General features: G+C 43.4%; 1 long non-coding RNA gene across 1 annotated transcript; it reads left to right on the forward strand.

Moving 5' to 3' along the window:
* Positions 1-954: 954 nt before the first annotated feature.
* On the forward strand, positions 955-15863 carry LOC144785410 (uncharacterized). The gene is made up of 2 exons (XR_013601869.1): positions 955-1094; positions 15600-15863. It is a non-coding gene; the product is annotated as an uncharacterized LOC144785410 (long non-coding RNA).
* Positions 15864-20872: the final 5009 nt, after the last annotated feature.

The following is a 20872-nucleotide window of genomic DNA, read 5'->3' on the forward strand; positions in this document are numbered from 1 at the left end:
CTCACTGAGACGTATATCTGGCGCCTGAAACAGCACACAAGCTGCAATACGTCAAAGTTTATCTACTTGCTCACATGCCCCTGTGGCAAACACTACATCGGGATGACAATGAGGCAAGTGAAGCTCAGAATCACAGAGCACAAGAGTGCTTAAAACACACTCTAGACTGTACGATCATTACACTCAGCAGGAACATACAGCAGACAGTGTTCGATGGCTGATTCTAGAAGTCCACCAGAACATCACTTCCTGAGCGCTGTTCAGAATCGAACAGAGATGGGTTCATCGTCTGAGGTTGGACACAGGGGGTTTGAATGATTCAGTCCCATGGGCCACCCTAGCCCATTAGATCAAGAGGGTACACCTGAAGTCATCCCACTTTTCGTAATTTTTAAACACTGTTAGAGATGACCTGTAGCAAACTTACGTTCCGTAATGGTAAAGACAATGAGATTGAGACACTGCCACAGTAAAACCTACGTTCCGTAAGAGTAAATACAATAATATTGAGACACTGTTACAGATGACCCATGACCCATAGACACCCATGCCAGCCCCACTAGGGGCAGTCACACTACCACTCAGTCACTTGGGAGCGCACTGTTAGTACCGAGTATCTGCTCACTAACGTTTCAACCAATTACACTATAACTGAAGAGGTGACTAACGCATGTCCGTCCCCATGATGTTAGTGCACCACATTGCTCACTGAACCTCTCAAATTGCCATGACGTTTTCCAGGCTTTCACTTTGACTACTAACACCCACTTTTGGTGTTGACACTTTTCTGGGACTCTCGGGTTCCGACGAACTTCGGCTCACGTTTAGCCAGGCTGACCACCGCAGATGTTACACCTAAGATGACCGCCAAAGTACACAGTTTTCTCTAATGCACTGCGCGGTTCAGCTCAGGCACTCCGCTTCCGATACTGCGCATGCGCATCCTCGCTGTCGGCCAACCATCATGACACGGCGAGGAGGAAGCGAGGAGGTTAAAACAGGCCTTCGTAGCTTGCCAAGCCTCACAGTCGCTTCCAGTCCTGACCCAATGCTGTGGGGGTAGGTGTTGACGGCGGTGACCGTGCACGATATAGGTAAGAGGATCGTAGTTTTTGAGCTGGCGCGAGTGCCTGGCTCATTGTGGTACTTTCCCGTTTTGGGCTCAACCTTGAAAGTGATACCGGGTAGCTCGAGATCTTCTATATGCACCAGGACCGGGTGGCAACGCATCCCTGGCCTGGCGTACATGCCCCTTGCTGTGTGGAAATACCCTTAAGGGAGCCCTGTGACTTCGTATGCCGCCATTGGTCAGGTTCTTAACAGGGCGATTACCTTCCTAATACTGACTTGACAGGCCTGGTCCCCACAGCCCGGGTGCCCACGCGGCGGGGACTGCCCAGCCACCTAGATGTGTTTTGCTCTCAGTCCGGGTTGCAGACCAGCATGACCACGCGCCGGGGTAACACACGGGAGAGCCCGAACTGCCCCGAGTGTACCTGGTGGGTCATTTGGTTTCCCGTGCACACTGGCTTGACCATACTCTCTGCTTCTGTTTTTGTCCCCCTGTGTCTTGCTTCTTTTCCCTTAGGTACCTATTCCAAAGGTGCCGGTTCCACGGAAGCTGACTGCTGGGGCACCCTAGGGAATTTCAGAGGGTAGGCAACGCAATTTGGTTATCCATGCTATCTAGTTGCAGAGTTACATTGTCTTCATCCCCTCTAAATCCTTAGAGTTTTAACCGCCTTGGTTGTTGTTTTTATTGCACTGACATCCTGTGCAGTGTTCACCTTTGGAAGCTTTCCAACACCGTGTTTGTCTAGCGTACAGTACAGTCTCTATTGTACTTTGAGTGCACTAGAGTATTATTTTGAGTATCAATCTGTTCTCTCCTTTCTGTCATTTTCTAGGTCGCAACACTTAGGGCAGGACCAATTGGCCTGCACATATACCGACCACAAGACATAAGGTTGTATATTGTTTTTCACTGTGTGTAGTACAGTTTCACTTAAGGTCCTGAGGAATTGCTTAGAATTCAATAAACATGTTGACCTGATCAGAGGGTCGCAGATACTTCACTGTATCATTGCACCAGTGCTTATCTCCCCACCCACATTTTTTTACCAAGATAGCCAACCACAATAATAAAATTCACAGTGGATTCACCAATCTTTTTTAACTCACACTCACCTCACGACTACACAATCACTTGCGATAATTTTTACCCTCTTACCCGCATGCAAAATATGGCAGGAACAAAAGATCTCCGGTAAAGAGCCCCTTCCCTGGTGCCTGTCAGACATTGCTGCGCCAGTCTGACGAGGAGCAGAACCCATATGATGAAGCATGACACCTAGCTTGCTGGGTGTGTGAGAGTTTTGGTTCCAAAAGGGAATTCCCCTCCCTTTTTTCTCCTCCCTTTGCTTCCACGCTAGCCTCACACTGCTTCCCTCTCCACACTTCCACCGGGGAACTTTGTACCCTTCTTGAGTTATAGCTGTTCTGGGCTTGTACACTGGACCCCGTTAAAAATAGCCCTGTTACGGTTCCCCCCTTTTTGATAATTTTGGCCCGGTGCCACTGCACCTGCTGCATCGTTTAAAAAATCAAGCCCCTTTGAACTGCAATGTAACTGCAATCATGACTGCCTATATAGGAATAAAATAAAATGTTGCAATATTAGGTGTTTAGATGGGTTTTGACAACTCTTTGGCCCGGTGCCACCGCTGCTGCTGCACCATTCAAATCATGACCCTTTTGTATGCAAGGTTACTACACTTGTGGCTGCCTGTTTAGCAGTAAAAGTATCGCTGTCACGCAGACACACACTGGCCATTGTCAGAGCCCCTTCCTTAACTTGGACACGCCCTGCCCCACACCCATTGGTGTAGGCCGGACGAGCCCTTCTGCCTCCATTCAGCGGCTGCACCTCGCGGTGCACGTGCGCTGCAGAGTCTATTTTTATGTGTGGAGACAGGCGAGCCGCATTCAACCTGCAGCCGCCAACGGATTGAGGTAAGCAGCGCGTTTGCTGCCTTTCCTTGTATTTTAGATTAAAATCCCTGACAGGCTTTTTCCCTAGTCACCAATAGCGGGGTATCCCACATGATCTGGAAGCAGACAAGCCTCATTTAGTCAGCCACCAGCGGATCTATTTAACTACCGCGATTGATGCTGCTTTTGTTCACGTTAGAATGTCATCCCCGCCAGGCCCTTCTTCATACCACCTACCGTAAGCACGTTAATCGCGCTCCATCCGGAATTATCTTTTCCTCAATTGGCTCTTATAGACACATGTGGCTTTTTTGACTCATCTGAGGCTTTTTTTGAAATGTGTCAAACTATGTGTAACTACCCAGACTTATTTTCAATGGAAGTCCCTGAATTCCTGTATGTTAATATCAGACTTAACCATTATGTTGCGAACCCAGGTATGTGACATCATGCCCCCCTCCTCATTTCAGACTTTTGTACCGGATTATTCCGCTGGCTGTGGGAGATTGAATCCTCATGCCCCGTACTGTCCATTTTTGATGTAAGTACCTAACCCCGTGCTGATTACTATTCCTTTTTTTTTTATTTTTTTATTTTTTATTGACAGTGTATTTTTAACCTTACAGTGCAGAATTGGCAATAATACAAAATAAGAAAAATTCAATTTACATTCATTGCAACATACATTACACTATAGATTCATTTGTATTGAAGACAGAATTAGCCCGATCTCCAAAATCCAAAAAAAGACGCATACACCTATATCATAACATTTCAGTTAATCCATTCTGCTGCCGGCGCCCAATTCTTTGATGCCATTTGTCTCCTCCTCCCCCCTTTACAAGAAAAAACTGAAAATTCGAGCCTGTGAAAAGCTAACAATCTAGCTTGCCAATTCGAGAAGGTAGGAGCTTCAGAAGACAGCCATTGAGACGTTATACACAGCCGGACCTGTGACATAGCTATAAACATAAAGGCAGATTCATATCGGGTATTCCTACCTTCTTCATTATTACAAACATCAAACCCAAATATCACTAATGTTGGGGTCAAAGTGCAGCTAATCTTGAGTGTGGTATTAATGAAGAGCTCTATATCTTCTGAAAATCTAGTAAGGGAAGGACATGAATAGAACATATGAGTTGCGTCAGCCGCATGACGCCCACACCGTGCACAAGAATCTCCCTTTCTACTACCCCATTTTGAAAATTTTGCGGGTGTGTAATATAAACCCTGCATTGCCATATAACTTTGAGTTCTAAGTGTTCTCGACACAATGACCTCACTGGCAAGCTCTAACACTGGTGTTAAGCCGATGCCTGTCTTTCCAAGCTTACCTTCCCATTTAACACTTTGAGCTGACAAATCATCGGGAAGAACCGACAATATATACTGATAGAGCATTCCTATTCTACTTCTTTTTTTAATCAATTCGAAAATAGGTACTTTATCTAACATGCCAGGTGTGACCTTCAAATGTTTGTAAAAAAAAACTTTGAATCTGTAAATATTTTAAAAAATCCCGTGATAGCAACTAAAATTTGTCCTTTTTATCAATATAAGATAACACTTGTCCATCTCCCAACAGATCGCCTACCACCCAAATCCCCTGCATTTGCCATCTATGCATGATTTGGTCTTGAAAAATACTGTGCAAGAGTCGAGCGGCTTTGAAGGGAGTATATATATTAAGATTTGGAATAGCTAATTTCCACCTTATTTTCTGCCAGATTGTAAATGCAGCAATGATGACCTTGAATATAGTTCTTTTTTAATTACTAGGCTCCAAAACCTCCACCAGAAAGCCCCCAGACCTATCTCAAAAATGGTAGGACGATTACAAATTGGTATCTCCGCTTTATAGCCAAGTATTAACACTCCCATTGATCGTAGCATCGCTGCCCAATAATAAAAATAATAATAAAAAAACAAATTTGGAACATACCAGCCACCACGATCTCATGGAAGGCACATCCACTTAGCTGCCCTACGCGAACGCCTATACCCCCACAAAAACCTATAGCAGACTCTATCTGCCTTAATCAAACTACTTTGAGAAAATAATAAAGGGATAGTCCTAAATAAATATAAAAACTTAGGGAGTACTAACATTTTAAGTACACTACAACGTCCATATAGGGAAAGATGCAAGTGATCAAGTCGCTCTAATTTAGTATTCACCGCATCTATCACCGGAAGGATATTTAAATCCGGAATGGTATCAACTGCAGCAGTTATGCGTACCCCTAAATACGTGGCTTCTGTGACCACTGGGGCATCTGATAATGGCATATCGGGGGTCTGAACCACCTGTGTTTTTGACACATTTAACTTATACCCCGAAACTACCCCAAATTGCCCAGCTAAGTCCTTAAGTGCACTGAACGCAGATGGAACGTCAGATGTTATAACAACTATATCATCTGCATAAGCTAAAATATAATACATAGTATTGCCAGCTCTTATCGGTACTATACCCTGATTACCCTCTATTTTACTCAAAAATGGGTCAATATACAGGGCAAACAGCAAGGGTGAACAAGGACAACCTTGCGGCGTGCCCCTACTAATGGAAAAAAAGCTAGTCTGTTGACCCGAAATACAAAAGTGCGGCTTTTGGAGAAGAATACATCGCACAAATCGCCTGTATGAATTCTGCAGGAAATCCCTTCCACTTAAGTACGGCCCACAAGAACCCCCAGGATACCCTGTCGAACGCCTTCTCGGCGTCCAACAGGATCACCCCGAGGGGAGAGGCCGTAACGTGTGCCCAATCTAATAGCGCAATAGTACGCCTGACATGGTCCGCAGTATCCCGCCCCGGATTAATCTGTGCGGGTGCAAGGAGACCAAAGGGGTAATCACTTGAGCTAGCCTGGCTGCCATAATTTTTTAGTACATTTTAGAATCACTATTTATTAGTGAAATCGGTCGAAAAGAGGACGGAAGCAGCTCAGGTTTGCCCTTTTTTTTTAAACAAAACTATAATAGTATCTTGCCATGATTCAGGCACTATGCCCCTCGGAGCCGCTCACCTAAAAATACCTTATAAAACTCAAGTGGAACTGCATCTGGGCAACAGGCCTTACCATTTGCTAAAGATTTTACCACGAGCTCCACCTCATCCCATTGAATAGGAGCTGCCAAAAATTCACACTGCTCCTGAGAAAGCTTAGGAGTATCAATACCTGTTAAAAAGTCCTCCACTGCTATTTCTATATCCGGTCTAAAAATATCCTCACTATATAAGGTAGTGTAGTAGTTCAGAAACACTTCATTAGCACCCTCACGAGTGTCATATACTATTCCCCTTTGATCTTGGATTTTTATGACCCGAATCTGTATACTTCGCTGCTGGCAAGAACCGTACCAGAGTTCTCCCCGAACTCAAACATCTCTGTACGATATTGTAAGTACTTCGAGGCCAGATCCTGCCCAAAGGACTCCAACAGCCTGGCTTTCAAAATTGCTACCTCCTGTTGGCTAGACTCTATATCATGCCTGTGCTTGATTTTTGAAGCAAGTTCTATTTCCGCATCCCTTAACTCTTTTATACGGCTCTTAATCCGCTCTTGCTCTATCTTCCACCTATAGGAAGAAAAGCTTTTAGTCTCCCCCCGTAGACCCGCTTTCAAAGTATCCCAGACTATCTGGTCTGTTGACGAGCCCCTATTAATGTTTAAAAATTCAGCTAACCATTTTTGAATATGAGCACTGTAAGCCTCTTGTAATAATAATTTCCTTTCAAATGTACACTCCCTAGGAGGTCTTCTAATTCGTGGCCAAGGACATTCAGCAATCAATGGATTATGATCCGAAAGGATCCGGGGAGGACAAGAAATAGAAGAGACAGCTGCCACCTGCTCGGAAAGAAAAACATAATCTAACCTGACATTTGTATTGTGAGGGATCGAATAGTACGTGAAGCCGTCTTCCAATTTATTATGCAAAAACCATAAGTGTATAACACCATGTTCTTGAAGTAGAGCCTGAAGTGCCTTGACTACTTTTGGCTTCCTACCCACATAATTTTAGTTTTTCGCAAGGTGAAAGTCACTTAGAGTATTAATATTCATGTCCCCACAAAGAAAAAGTGGACTAGGCCAGGCAGCCAATTCGACATTTAAGTACTTGACCACCTCAGGATCATCTAAGTTCGAGCCATAGACAGTACAAACCGTTAATAATTTGCCACCAATAGACAATTCAGCAATGGCCCACCTGCCCATTCGATCTCCCAGAACCCTTTTACAAGACCCCACCCTCCGCTTTATGAGTATAGCCACTCCTCTAATCGTTGAAGGCTGTTTAGAACATACTACAGCCTCAAAACCCGGAAACTTGAGACACTCCCGCCTCCCCCATGGTATATGCGTCTCCTGTATACATAATATGTCTAACTGCTTAATATGTAAAATTTTAGGAATTAGAGCTCCCTTCTTAGCGTCATTAAGGCCACATACATTCCATGTGCCTATAGCAAGTTTATCCTGCCCCATCTGGGCATCCCAAAATCAGCTTGAATTGTGCCTTCCCCGGCCTTTTCAATATACACTAAAATAAACATATATTCGTTTGACCATACTTTAATACCAATTCTACAATATGACACCCCCCTACACCAACCCCCCTCCCTACCCCAACCCCCCCCCATAGTCACCTCCACCCCCCTTCACGACCCCATCCCTTACAACACCCTTAAGCGGCAACAGGACTGGTGTCCTTGTGATGGAAAGAGTCCCCCTTCCCCACAGGTTCCTTCACCCTATCACAACAGACCAGAAAAGAAAGAGAAGGAAGACTAAGGGCAGAATCACTAAACAAAAATAGAAATAGAAACACACATCCAAAACAGAGATTTAAGAAAAAGACATATGTATTATTAACCACTCATCCTGCTATAGCCTGCCACTTAGCCCCCCTCTTTACCCTAGAAAAAAAAAGTTAGTCATCCTATAGACGGAATTCCCCAATGGACTGCAGAAAACAGAAGGACACATTTCTCTTTTTAAATTGAAGAAAGGAATTCCTCTGCCTGAATTTCAGAAGAGAAAGATGTTGTTGGCCCTTGCTGAATAACTTTGAGGGAAAAAGCAAAAAGGCCTGAGCCCCTTTCACCTGAAAGGGAGCGATCAGCTGACGGAGCTGCCACCTCCGTTCCATTGTCACCAGACAGAAATCTGGCCTAACAAAAAAATCACAGCCCTTGCCACGCCTTTTCCTATCCGGCCTCGCTAAATCATATAGTTTTTCCCTTGCTAAAAAATTATTAAGGCAGATCAGGATCACACAGGGTTTATCCCCAGTCTTTTGCCGTTGTTTGAAGGGGAATCTATGGGAACGAAGAACCTCCAACTGCCAGTCCCACTGTACAATTTCCGGAAATGCCTCTTTGAAGAGCTCCACTACGAATTGTCTTACATCATCCCCTTCACAGCCTTCTGGCACCCCTAAGATCCTGAGATTGTTCCTTCTCACTCTATTTTCTAAATCAGTCAGTTTCCATATTATGTCCTCCTTCTGTGCCCCACTCAAATCATTTGAGCTCTTCTGTACGGAAAGAGCGTCTTCAAGACTAGAAATCCTTTCCTCTGCTTCGGTAATCCTAACTGCTATTTCAGAGCATGCTTTTACAACTCTCCGGACAGAATTCTGAACTCTGCGACACACCCCCTGGGTGCGGGCACTTTCTTGGCATGCTTCTTCTCGATGGACCATCATCGTTTGATCAATAGGTGACAGCGTGATCTCAGAGGGTGGCAACTCAGTTTCTTGGGACTGCTTGGTAATTGCTACCGCTAAATTACCCTCCGCAAAATCACCTCCATTGATTAATGAGTTATCCATGAATGTGAATCCACGTATCTCTGGGTCCTCTCTCACCAAGTCCCGGGCTTCCTGAGCTGCCCCTTTACGAACTGTCCTGGGGTATCGAGGAGCCAGTCCACTATTCAGAAATACCATTCTGCCGCCAATCCCCATTTTCACTACCATCGTCGGTCCAATCAGGGTCAGGCTCATCCCCTTCCAACGATGATCCCGTATGCTCCGAAAGAGAAAAAAATTGCTCAGCTTCAAGCTCCTTGGAGATCTGACTGGTAATGTCAGTAACCTGGATAGTGCTTGAATTGCCAACTGATATGCAAGGAGCAGAAGAACATGTAGCCCCAGGCACTTCGGCATCGACTTGAACTACATCTCCCACAATGTCATTCAACGATCTATCCACAACAGTACTGGAGCTTTCACTTCTATCAATTTGCACCAAGAGTCCCTGTCCGGGCACCACAGAAGTCTTTATACTTTTCTCTGAGGGGGACACACTAACTTCATTGCCTGCACAAACTGCAACAGACATCAGAGGTATGGACGGCCCCTCTATCTCTCCCTCGGTGCTTTTCCTTGCACCCTCCGGAGTTTGACTGGCTACTCCCCCACAGTTTTTAGATTTGGAGTTTACCTGATTGAATAATGCAGGTACTGTCTTCAAGCTGCTTTTCGTGTTTGCACCATTAGCATCGGTGCCCCTGTCCTCATGAGGACAGGGGCAGGAAATCTCACTGCTGCAGACAGCAGAGGGATTTCCTTATCTCCCCCAAAGCCTCTGGAGCTGGGGAAGAACTTCCCCAGCTCCCCAGGCCCCGTCCCTGCTTTCTGTGCATTGACGATCAGCGTGCATGTCGCTCTGTCGTCATTGCACAGAAACCGAAGGCTCATTTCAGTTTCACTTCCTATGTGCTCAGGGGGCTATCTCAGGCCCCCGGGCATTGAGAAAGACGGGGTAGGTATCATTGTAAAGGGGAGAATCTCCATATCATTGTAAAGGGGAGAATCTCCCCATTCCAATGGTACCCAAGCAGGGATCTACCCACTAGACACCAGGGAGGGGGGAGCAGCCCCTTGGGCAAGGGCTTTTGTTCCTCCAAATATATTTGGTGAAATGTAGTCTTTTTGCCCCCTCTGGGGGGCAGATGGGGGCAGTAGCCCCCAATCTGCCCCTGGGGGGCAAAAATCCCACTATATGCCAGGAATTTTTAAAAATTATAATTTGTGGTGGGGGCTGCCCAATATGGGCATGCCCATGCCCACACACTCCCCCACAAAAATGACAGCCTTTCTGCCCCCCCAGGGGGGCAAAAAGCCCACTAGATGCCAGGGATTGTTTTGGGCAAATTTTATTTAGGGTGGGGGCATTGGCATGCTCATTTTGGGCAGCCCCCACCCTAATTAAAATTTGCCCAAATAACTCCCTGGCATCTAGTGGACTTTCTGCCCCCCGGGGCCCTGATGGGGGCTTCAGCCCCAATCTGCCCCACCGGGAGGCAAAAAGTCCACTACGTGCCAGCGATTTTTTTGGAGTTAATTTTAATTAGGGCAGGGGCTCCCAAAACAGGCACGCCTATGCCTCCACCCCCTCCCCCGCAAAAATTACAGCCTTCCTGTCCTCCCTGGGGGGCAGATGGGGCATTAGCCCCCAATCTGCCCCCCCCCCTGGGTGGAAAAAGCCCACTAGACCCCATGGATTTTTTGGGCCAAATTTTAATTAGGGTGGGGGTATTGGCATGCCTGTTTTGGGCAGCCCCCACCCTAATTAAAATTTGACAAAAAAACTCCCTGGTGTCTTGTGTACTTTCTGCCCATCCTGGGGGCAGATGGGGCATTAGCCCCCAATCTGCCCCGCCAGAGGGGCAAAAAGCCGACTAGATGCCAGGGATATTTTTTGCAAAACACACAAGATGATGGACGGAATGTTGCACAATGGCAAACAAATCACCCCCAGTCACAGATCTGGGTTTATTCCATTGTTATTTTGCTCACCAAGACACTCCAGTTCAGACATGGCCCATATGAAAATCAGTCTTGAGCCTGTGCCTCATGGGAACAGTCCAGCCCGAACTGCCAAGCCATGTCTTCCCTGGACCGGAATCAAGCATCCTAGGACTAGTTTCTGCCTATCAGCCGCCAATCTGCCCCCCAGGGCGCAAAAAGCCCACTAGACACCAACGATTACGGTGTCTTTTTAATGCGTGGGGGCTGCCCAGAATGGGCATACTAATAACCCCACCCCTCAAAAAAATAGCCACTGTGTTCCTGCCCCCATGGGGGCATATCAGGGCAACCCCCCCGATATCCCCCCAGGGTAGCAGAAAGCCGACTAGGCACAGAGTTGTTTTTAGCAATATGCCTACCTGTGGATTTTGGGCCCTAGCACAGCAGGCACATAGGGAAACCGAGCAAACCTGTACATTTGTTAAAACTAGACCCCCAGGGGAATCCAGAATGGGGTGACTTGACTGGCTCTCACCAGGTTCTGTTACCCACAATCCCTTACACAACTAAAAAATTGTCCAAAAAAGCACATTTTCCTCATATTTCTGCGGCAGAATCCACAAATTTCCACCCACCCATACCTCACTTGCGTGGATGGGTCAAGTACCCGCGACAGGCAAGGGCCAAAACCTTATGAGGCAACTTAAAAATTTCCTATCACAAACAAACTGGTTTTGCAAGGGGGGGTCCCATGAGTTTTTGGCCCCGGGCTCGGCGGCTATCTAGGGAAACCCAGCAAACCCACACATTTCTGAAAACTAGATACCCAGGGTAGTCCAGCAAGGTATGGCTTGCATGGCTCCCCTAATGTTTTCCTACCCAGAATCCCCAGCAAACCTCAAATTTAGCTGAAAAAAATCACTTTTTTCACAAACTTTTGTGTGGGAAAGTTCTGGAATCTATGTTGATCCACAAATTTCCTCCCACCTAGCGTTCACCCAGGTCTCCTGATAAAATACAATTATACCTCACTCGCATGGGTGGGTCAAGTAGCCATGACAGGAAAGGGCCCAAAACCTATTGAGGCAACATAAAAATGACCTATCTCAAAACAACCTGGTTTTACAAGGGGTGTCCCATGAGTTTTTGGCCCCGGGCTCGGCGGCCATCTAGGAAAACCTACCAAACCCACACATTTTTGAAAACTAGACACCTGGGGGAGTCCAGCGTTGTATGGCTTCGTGGGTCCCCCAACATTTTCCTACCCAGAATCCCCTGCAAATTTAGCTGGAAAATCACTTTTTCAATACAGTTTTGCGTGGGATCACCGTGCAGGCACAAATGTCCTACCACCCAGCATTCCCCTTGTTCTCCCGATTTTAATGATACCTCGCTTGTGTGGGTGGGCCAAAGGCCTGTGGCTAGTAAGAGCCCAAAACATAGGGATTTAGAGTATAGCACAGAGAATTCTAAGTGCTACATTTTTTAATAAATACGTTTTTAGCCAATTCTGCTTTGGACACCCACACAAGTGAGGTATCATTTTACTCGGGAGAACAAGGGGAACACTGGGTGGTAGGACATTTGAGCTTGCACAGTTATTCCATGCAAAAATATGTAGAAAATGTGTTGTTTCAGCTAAATATGAGGTTTGCAGGGTATTCTGGCTAGGGAAACATTGGGGGATCCACGCAAGCCATACCTCATTGGACTCCCCAGGGTTTCTAGTTTTTCAGAAACATGTGGGTTTTTTAGGTTTCCCTAAATGGCGGCAAGCCTGGGGCCTAAAAAAGCAGGTGCCCCCCCAAACCAGGTAGTTTTGTTATAGGTAATTTTGAAGTCTCCATAATACGATTTGGACAATATCCTGTTTCAGCCACTTTGCCTACCCACACAAGTGAGGTACCATTTTTATCAGGAGACCTGGAGGAACACTGGGTGGGAGGAAATTTGTGGATCCACACAGATTCCAGAACTTTTCCACACAGAAATTTGAGAAAAAAGTGATTTTTTCAGCTAAATTTGAGGTTTGCAGGAAATTCTGGGTAGAAAAACATTTGAGGAACCATGCAAGTCATACCTCACTGAACTCCCCTGGGTGTCTAGTTTTCAGAAATGTGTGGGTTTGGTAGGTTTCCCTAGATTGACGCCGAGCCCGGGGCCAAAAACTGATGGGACCCACCTTGCAAAACCAACAGGTTTTGGACCCTTGCCTGCCGTGGGTACTTGACCCACCCATGCGAGTGAGGAATTGTTTTTATAGGGAGACCTTGGTGATTGCTGGGTGGGAGGAAATTTGTGGATCCACGTAGATTCCAGAACTTTCCGACACAGAAATTTCAGAAAAAAGTGAATACCTCGCTGAACTCCCCTGGGTGTCTAGTTTTCTGAAATGTGTGGGTTTGGTAGGTTTCCCTAGAGGGTCACTGAGACCCCAGTTGCGAAACCAGGTTGGTTTGTGATAGGTATTTTTAATGTTGCCTCAGTAGGTTTTGGGCCCTTGCCTGTCACGGGTCCTTGAACCATCCATGTAAGTGAGGGACCATTTTTCTCTGAATATTTTGATGAACGCGGGGTGGGTGGAAATGTGTGGATCTATGCAGATTCCAGAACTTTCCACCACAGAAATGTGAGGAAATTGCGTTTTTTTGACATTTTATTTAGGTTTGCAAGGGATTCTGGGTAACAGAACCTGGTGTGAGCCATTCAAGCCACCCTATCCTGGATTCTCCGGGGTGTCTAGTTTTAAAAAATGTATAGTTTTGCTAGGTTTACCTAAGTGCAGGCAGAGCTAGGGTTCAAAAACTACAGCTAAGAACTTTGCAAAAAAAGGGTCATGTTTCACTTTGAAATTGTGGTGTGTCCACGTTGCGTTCTGTGTCGTTTCCTATTGCGCCCACTAGGCCTACCCACACAAGTGAGGTACCATTTTTCTCGGAAGACTTTGGGAAACGCGGGGTGGTTAGAAATATGTGCATCCACGCAGATTCCAGAACTTTCCACCACAGAAATGTGAGGAAACTGTGTTTTTTTTTAAATCATTTTTTAGGTTTGCAGGGGATTCTGGGTAACATAACCTGGTGTGGCCAGTAAACTCACCCCATCCTGGATTCTCGTGGGTGTCTAGTTTTCAAAAATGTATAGGTTTGCTAGGTTTCCCTAGGTGCCGGCAGAGCTAGGGTTTAAAAACTAAAGCTAGGCACTTTGCAAAAAAAGGGTAATTTTTCATCTTGAAAATGTGGTGTGTTCAGCTTGAGTTGTGAGCAGTTTCCTTTCGTGGGCACTAAGCCTACCCAAACAAGTGAGGTGCTATTTTTATCGGGAGACTTAGGGCAATTCAGATTGTGAAGCAACTGGTATTACTTATTGACTTTCGACAATGTGTTAAAAAGAAGTAATTTTGAAAAATGATCGATAATTCTCATGCTAGTATGAGTATTCCCATTTTTGGAAATGTGCAAATATCTACTGTTTATAAACTCTATATTTTGTTCCCATTTCAGCAATACATAGGTGTCTTTCATACCAATTTTTCCATGTATACATGTTCCCAGAGTAACCCGGTACATAATAAAAAACCATTGCAAGTCGCTGCTCAGTTTTTGGCTCTGGGTTCGTTGTGTTCTTGGTGAACCTACAAGTCCTATATATCCCTACAACCAGTAAGGTCCAGTGGATGTAACAATATATTGCTTTCAAAGAGTTGTCATGATTAGAAGAAGTTACATGTGAAAACTCTGGCACAAAAGGCTGTTTTTTTCAACTAATTTTCAACTTTTCCTATATTTAACTGTTAATGTCTATAACGAAACCTTGAAGGATCTAAACAAATGTCCCTTGCTGAATTTAGAATTGTGTCTACTTTTCCAAAATGTATAGCTTTCCTGGATCCATTATTGCTTTCATACCCATTTCTACCATTAACTGGAAGGAGGTTGAAAGCACAACAAATAGCAAAAATAGACAATGTCCCAGAAAAATGCCAAAACTGTGTAAAAAATGTTGGTTTTCTGACAAAAGCCCACTTGTCCCTGAAAGCTGGGAAGATGGTGATTTCAGCACCACAACCCCTTGTTTGATACCATTTGCAGGGAAAAAAACAGCCACTTTCATTTGTTGCCCTTTTGTTGCATTTTTCCACCATAAAACAAACTTTTGCTGTATTTTGGCTAATTTCTGGGTCCCTTCAAGGGAATCCACAAACCCTGAGTTCCTTTAGAATCCCCATGATGTTGGTAAAAAAGGACGCAAATTTGGCATTGATATCTTATGTGGTCAAAAAGTTACCGGGGCCTAAGAGCGAACTACCCCAAATAGCCATTAAAGGCTTAGCACGGGGGGAGGCCTAGCAGCGAAGGGGTAAACAGTGTGAACAGCTTTAGTCGAAGTATTGTAAATGTGTGCAGACAAAGGAAGTTAACAAAAAAAATGTTCCACACAAAAGCAAATGAATTTGGTTTTGTGGAACACACAAGAGCCCCCTTTGAAGATCTATTAAATTAAATATATTAAATACAAGAGATTTCACAAGCACATCACAGCGCTGTGCAGGCGAAACCTATATACGGCATCCAACTAAAGTATTTTAAACCTGCTGATGTACTTCATTGAGTCCAAACACCAGGGCGATCAGTGGATTCTGAATCCCCTGTATATTAATTGGCATATTTTGATATAAACAAATTCAGACAATCTTAAGGAATTGGTTGTGTGATGATAAAAGGCTCAATCACTGATGCAATTTCAAAGGAACATTGTTAAGCAGAGAACATTTTCATTTAACTAGACTATGGTAGTTTAATTCGTGTTGAACCCTTTCTTTCCTTTTTCTTTTCAAGTACTATGAAGATGTCTTGTTGAAGGCCATGGAAGAGAAGAGCCACTGCTCTCAAATGAAACAAAATGGGGAGAAATATATGACATTTTAAAGCGATACCCTGATGAAGGCTCCAGAAAAAATCGTCAATAAAGTTCATTTTACAAGCATGCATAATCTAAAGAAAAGACAATGATGTTGTGCCTATCCATCTATAAATTGTAAATGATTCTTGCATATATGATACAGCAAAAAACATTGCTCCTAATAAAAAAAATTAATTTGATATATTGTCTGTAAAACTGGTTGTCATGCATGTTGAACGTTGTAATGCCACAGCTAAGGCTGTGGGTAAAGTAAAGTTTGAATTGGAGAGACAAAGAGGAATTATCTGTTCGCTGGCAAATAATCAGCACATTTCTGCACTGAGCAAATATTGTGATCATCATTAGAGAGTGTATAGTTCACAAAATGACTTGCAAGGTTATGGGGATCATTGGCGGTTATCCAAGAGAAAATAGCTTTCCGAAATTAGGAGATCTAACTGGGTTGGTGGGGCTGGACTTTTGTTTTGCTTCCAGTAGAAATTTGAATACACATCTCAAAAGTTCCAGTTGAAAGAATAACAGTAATACCCTCTATTTACTTGAAAGGTTGTAACTGGTGGCATCAAAGATTATGACTGGGGACATCAGGCTATCATGTTGGTAAAATAAAAAATAAAATTCCCACCTGAGGTAAAAAATAATATTTTTTTCATCATCATCAATAATCAGTGATGTATAGACTTAACTAAAAGTAATCTAATTATATTTTAGTAAAAATAATGTACCAATAAGTTTAAATTACTAATTCCTTTATTTCGGCTTGATCGAACCATAAAAGGTAAATAAAACAATCATATAAAACAAGATCAATTCATTTAAAAATCCCATTACATGTACCGTAAAATACAGTTTGTTCCGTAAATAAAATTATTTAGTACACATAGTTGTTAGAAAGGCATAGTCTATGAAAGGTTTTTGTGCAAATGAATGCTCAGTCCCTTGTCAGATAGCATACTAATAAGGCTAGGAAAACAAATCCATATTCGCACATGAAACCATACAAACTATTATTAGGAACAATACTTATATCTAAAAATGCTACTCACACATAAAAGTATGCTTCTATAAAACCCGCTTATTTCAGTACTTTCATCCTGATGTACAATAGTGAGGGCAAATAGCGTGAAACAATACAATCATGTGTATTTGTTTTACATACTCTTAGTGCTGTATAGTGATTAAAGACAGCAAAGGGGAATAATCCACTGTGAACATTGACTTACGAAGGCTTTACAGAAAAATAATACATCATTCTTGATTGATGGACACCTCCTGGGACATGTGCTGGATATCATTTCTTTTATATTCCAAAAACAAGTAAAGCAAGCCAAGGGTGGCAGCTCCAGTCTGCATTTTATGTAAAGTGCTCGTACAAGGTTACTTGTAAAATTCATAAATTACTCAAATTCAGATACAAATTTAAACATCATATAGCAATTTACCAGACTGCCCGAATTAACAGTGGATGACTTCGCTTCTGACACAATATTCTGATAACTCATTTCCACTTTTCGTGGTACCACTTGTCAATGAAGTGGGATGTGACCAATATTCATTCAAATTCAGCTTCATAAGCCATGTTTTTAGGTTGAGCAACAGCCCTGTTGTCATGAATAAAACCACTCTATTCCCACCCCCTACTTTCCGTTGGCTCATTCCAGCATCATTCTTCTTTGTAGCCTCATGTTTCGTTCTGCCAGCCGATACCTCACTTCCCTACAGCCTTCCATTCAGCTGAGGAGCGCTGGTAAAGCAAGGTGTATATACGCATACCATATTTATTTCCTGTTTGGAAGAATTTTTTTTTATTGATTCTTCCTTTGCTTCTTGTTTTTTTCTTTGTCTCTCCCTACCCCCAACACTACTAGGCTCCAACTCTGGTCTCCAGCTCCCGAGCCCGACTGCCCCCTCCTTCTGTAAAGCTGCCTTGTTGACCCTTCATACACTCAAACAGGTCGAAGAAAGGCAGCTCCAGTCACAGCTCCTTTCTTTCCGTGCTCTCTGATGCATTTCCTCTCGCTGACCGAGCGTTTGTTTTCATGGGAATGAGGAGGCTGCAATCTAACTGGCAGCGGGCTGTGCGCTCACCCCCTTGCAGTGTGACTAAGGCTTGGTTGCTCTTCAGCTTTTGCCTTGTTTTGAACATTTTCTCTCTGTAAACTTTGCCTCCTTTCGTTCAAAGTTAAACAGAGGGCATTACTTTGCTTCCGAGCAACGAAACAATGAGCACTGCCTGCATCAAAGGTATGGTTTGTACCCCCTTTGAACTTTGTTTACTGCTGTCATGAAGGGTTTACTTGTTTCACACCTGTAAATGTCCTGGTACATGTATGACACGCTCACACTCTCATGCATCAACAAACAGCAATCAAGAGACGGGTACAAATAAGCTAGCATTTAATTCCCCTTGTCAGAAATACTGCTTGAGGCCTTATCATCATGCAAGTATTGCTGGTCTACGTTGAGCAAGAGGTCAGTTGTTCTTAAGGCAGACGGCAAACTGATTCACAAGCACCAAGGGGCCTTGTGAAGTCTGTAATATACGTAGGTTTCAGTATGAGATCAACAGAAAGTGTGCAGCATCATAGTGGTGCTGGTGTCTGGGGTTGCATTAAACAGATAAGGTATTTTAATAAGGTTGGAGTAAAAAACAAGTAAAAATGAACGTAAATGTTACTGGCACAGCTGCTGATAATTCAGCACATAACGTATTAACAGTACAGGCTGTTTGCTTATCATTCACAAAATAGCCCACAGTATGTTGTAATATCCGCAAATAGGAGTGGAAGCGCCACGGCTATCAACATAACATGCTCAGCCCCCTCCTCCATCACATAAAAATGCATCCTTTTCCCACATAAAATTAACCCATCATTGCTAGAACCGGCGCACAATTTGAGAAAATAAAAATCAAGCTACCACCGTCAAAACATCACTCTTAAGTGCATGTAACATTGGCATCAGCGCCACAAAGAGAACCAACCATCGTGCCACAGCATTGTGTGATACCATACGGTGCTCCTGATATTACTACGCTACACCACCTGAACGCAGAGGATATTTCAGTGTCATTGCCATTTTAAGTAGTCTTGCTAATAATGACACATGATTTTGTCATGGATGCATGGAGCACTACAATGCCACACACTGCTGACAATAATAGGTTCACTATTAGCAAGACATTGCTATGTGACTAATCAACTTTTCACATTAATTGGTATACTGTGTAGTTTTTCCCACTAACTGTCGGCATATTGCATAGTTGCAAAAACGTTCTGGCATCAGTTTGCTTGGCTATCCATCACCTCACTCCGGCATTCCTCTTACCTAAATTTGATAACAAAATTCAGGGAACAGGCCTCATTATTAAGCCAAACACAACCTGAACACACTATTCAAACACCCTTCAACACACAGCTGCAGGTCTTTCCCTGCCCCTCATACATACATATTACTGGTGGGTTTATACTCCTGGGCAGCACAATGGCTGTTCTTTTCTGCACCTTCCAAAATTTGCCATTCCTACTCCCATCACAAAACCTGGCCTTATCTACCCACCAAAGAAAACAGAACCTGTTTGTTGTGACACACTATTCACATGCCCATTACAGTGCTCAATACTTATGAATTCTACTCTTTTCAAATTCAAACTTCGTTTTCTAGCACACAACCAATTTATCAATTGTAAGAATCAAAACACTGTGACATCAAAATATTCAATATACATAATCAAGCCAGTTTGTTGATCAATTTCATGCATTCGTTCTCGTTCTCATAATTTCACAGGATTCATTCCATACATGAAGATCCTAGGGTGTTAACATCTCCCTGGTATTCACAACTCCCAATGCATTTTGGTAAATACCTTCTTCAGTGGAATACTAAAAATAATGGAAACATTTCTTGTAATAATGCAAAAACTTAACTTCTTTGCTGTTAGTATATAATTGTTAGCGAAAAGGGATAAAACCTTGTGATCCCACCATTAATTTGGTGGTTTTTGTCTGTTGTGCTCACTGAACAAAGAATTCACAATGTGCAACCGCGTTGTTTATCACATTGTGTGTGTGAAAATGAAATAAACAATACCCACCAACCTAGTGCTCTACTTATCTAAATGCATTGAGTGCCTCAAACACTCACCTGTGATAGAACACTAAGGATACTATAAACTGGGTAACTAGTTATACCTACAAGACAAAACTTTACCTTGTACCAACAAAAAACATTATCTATATATATATAAAAAGGAATGAATGTATGTCTGTCTGTCTGTGTTTGTCCTTTAGGCATTACTACTCAATTCATCCGTTCGCCATGAAACTTTGGGAAGTTGTTGAGCACACACGCGAAGGTTTCTGGCGTAAATTGTTTAAAAATATCGGCCCCCCAGGGCCCTCATAATCTTTCGAATACTGATGTACGCACCAGACGGAAAAACAACAGATCGTGTATCCACAAGGACTCCAATAAATAAAAAGAATTAAAACACCATTCATCCGATCACCATGAAACTTTGGGAAGTTGTTGAGTAAACTCCCGCAAAGGTTTCTGCCATAATTTTTTTTTAAATATCGGACCCCCCAGGGCTCTCATAATCTTTCGAATACTGATGTAAGCACCAGACGGAAAAAAACAACAAATCGTGTATCCACAAGCACTCGAATAAATAAATAGAATTAAAACACCATTCATTCGATCGCCAGGAAACTTTGGGAAGTTGTTGAGTACACTCCTGCGAAGGTTTCTGGCATAAATTTATTTTAAATATCGGCCCGAGGGCCCTCATAATCTTTCGAATACTGATGTACGCACCAGACGGAAAAACAACAAATTGTGTATTCACAAGCACTCAAATAAATAAATAGACTTAAAGCACCATTCTTCCGATCGCCATGAAACTTTGGGAAGTTCTTGAGTACACCGCGCGAAGGTTTCTGCCATAACATTTTTTGAAGTATCGGCCCCGCAGGGCCCTCATAATCTTTCGAATACTGATGTACGCACCAGACGGAAAAACAACAAATAGTGTATCCACAAGCACTCAAATAAATAAATAGAACTAAAACACCATTCATCCGATCGCCATGAAACTTTGGGAAGTTGTTGAGTAAACTCCCGCAAAGGTTTCTGCCATAATTTTTTTAAAAATATCGGACCCCCCAGGGCTCTCATAATCCTTCGAATA

Source organism: Lissotriton helveticus, chromosome 10 (assembly GCF_964261635.1).
Source record: "Lissotriton helveticus chromosome 10, aLisHel1.1, whole genome shotgun sequence".
NCBI lineage: Eukaryota > Metazoa > Chordata > Amphibia > Caudata > Salamandridae > Lissotriton > Lissotriton helveticus.